This window comes from Poecilia mexicana, unplaced genomic scaffold, assembly GCF_051168715.1.
Source record: "Poecilia mexicana isolate PSO_F unplaced genomic scaffold, ASM5116871v1 scaffold_3, whole genome shotgun sequence".
In the NCBI taxonomy this organism is placed as follows: Eukaryota; Metazoa; Chordata; class Actinopteri; order Cyprinodontiformes; family Poeciliidae; genus Poecilia; species Poecilia mexicana.
In genome coordinates, this window is record NW_028263372.1 from 21,434,149 (window position 1) to 21,435,952 (window position 1,804).

A 1,804-nucleotide genomic window follows, 5' to 3' on the forward strand; every position below is an offset into this window, starting at 1 on the left:
GGCAAGCAACTCAAGCATAGACTGAATGAAAAGAGCTGCCCTGAATGTATAGGACATACACAGTCATGCACATTATTAATGGGATGTTGCTTCGACATCTACTTGTGGCCTAACCCCTATACTTAACCCTATTAACCATTAAACGTGCATTATTCTGAACTTGAACTCAGCCTTACAATTCAGGAGCCAGATATTTTTGGCTCGGTGGTTCAATTGAATTCAGATTTCGCTTTGGTGTCTACAACTTGAGAAATTAACAGACCAAGCGGACAAAGGTCCAGAGAGCTGTACAGACTGACAGATAAATTGATTTCCAGAATCCTCTTATAGCCAGTAGGGGGCAGCAAAGACTCTGTGAAACAGAAGATTCTCTCTGAGGGATTTTTCTTACTTTTGACAAACAAATCATTTTGTTGACTGTTATTTTGAAGATTGTAAGGGGCCTAACTAAGATTGTGAGGTTGTAAAGATTGAAATTGACCTCCTGGATCATCAAGTGTACAAAAACTCAGAAAAGACTTGACAGTGTCATTGTTTATTAAACAGTAGAAGAAGTGATACAAATGGTCTTATTAATAAAAAAAACAGACACAATTTAATCAAGAAATGAAACATTTTAATGTTAAATATCTAGACTTATAGGCTTACTCCTTTATGTAAATTTTATATTTGAATTATCTTTAAAAATTTGACAATTAGGATTATAGAAGGGTTTGGGAACATTTTAGGCTTGATGTCCTTTAAAATAAACCTACTAAACCCAAACAAGGATATCATTATTTTAAATGAAAAATAGTAACAATACATGTTTATGCTTTAATTTTAGGTAAAGAATGACATTTTCTACTTCTGTTAACAGTTATGCTTGGGGTTCTTTTTCTGCCAAATGTAGCCTTTTGTATGAAGACAAGAAAGTTTAATTTTAGTTTCATTTGCTAAAAATCCCTATGTTCTTGAACAAACCTTAGTCATTCACAGAACAGATGAAATACCACACACGCATGGATTTTATTAAGGAATATCACATTAAAAGGGGCTTGTGCTGGGAGAATTCATATGTTGAATACAGTTGCATGCCACACTTCTAATGAATTAAGATTTTATTGTCAATGTTTAGTGAAACAATGCAATGAAATTAAGAGTACCTCATGAGGTGCAATCAATTAAAACTGCATCACACACAACTGTGCACAAAATAAATAAAAAATAAGTATCAAGACAAGAAGGAACAAGTAAAAACAAAATCAGATTATCCTGTCATCTGACACAAATTAAATTGTAAACTTTTTACAAGAATGTAAAAACATGTAATTGTTATATATTAATGTTTGTTGAGGAGCCTTACAGCAGAGAAAATTAATATACTGAGAAGTTTTCGAAAGTCAGTAATTTTTTATGAAAAATGTGAAAATCCTGTATATTGTACCCTTACAGTTCAAAAATTATATTGCAATATGGGATATCAGTAATTATTCATATCCGTTCTTCATTTTAAGCATATTTTACATAAAAACATTGTCCAGATTTCATCTCCCTCCCCTCAAAAGAGTACATTGAAATGTCCAGTCAGTGAACCCGGAAGTCTTTTTTTCATAAGAAAGCAAATGTAAATGGAGGCAAAAAAAACTTGACATGAATAATAACGCCGGGTTTTGGAGTCGCTACAGAGGATTGGGACAGCGTTTTACTATCCTACGGTAAAGTAAATTGTTGTTTAGAGGTGATTTCGTGTTGTGCTTTGGTATCTGAATGGGTGTGTCTACGCTCTCTTGGCAGTACACACCGGAAGGGAGGGGGCCTGTCT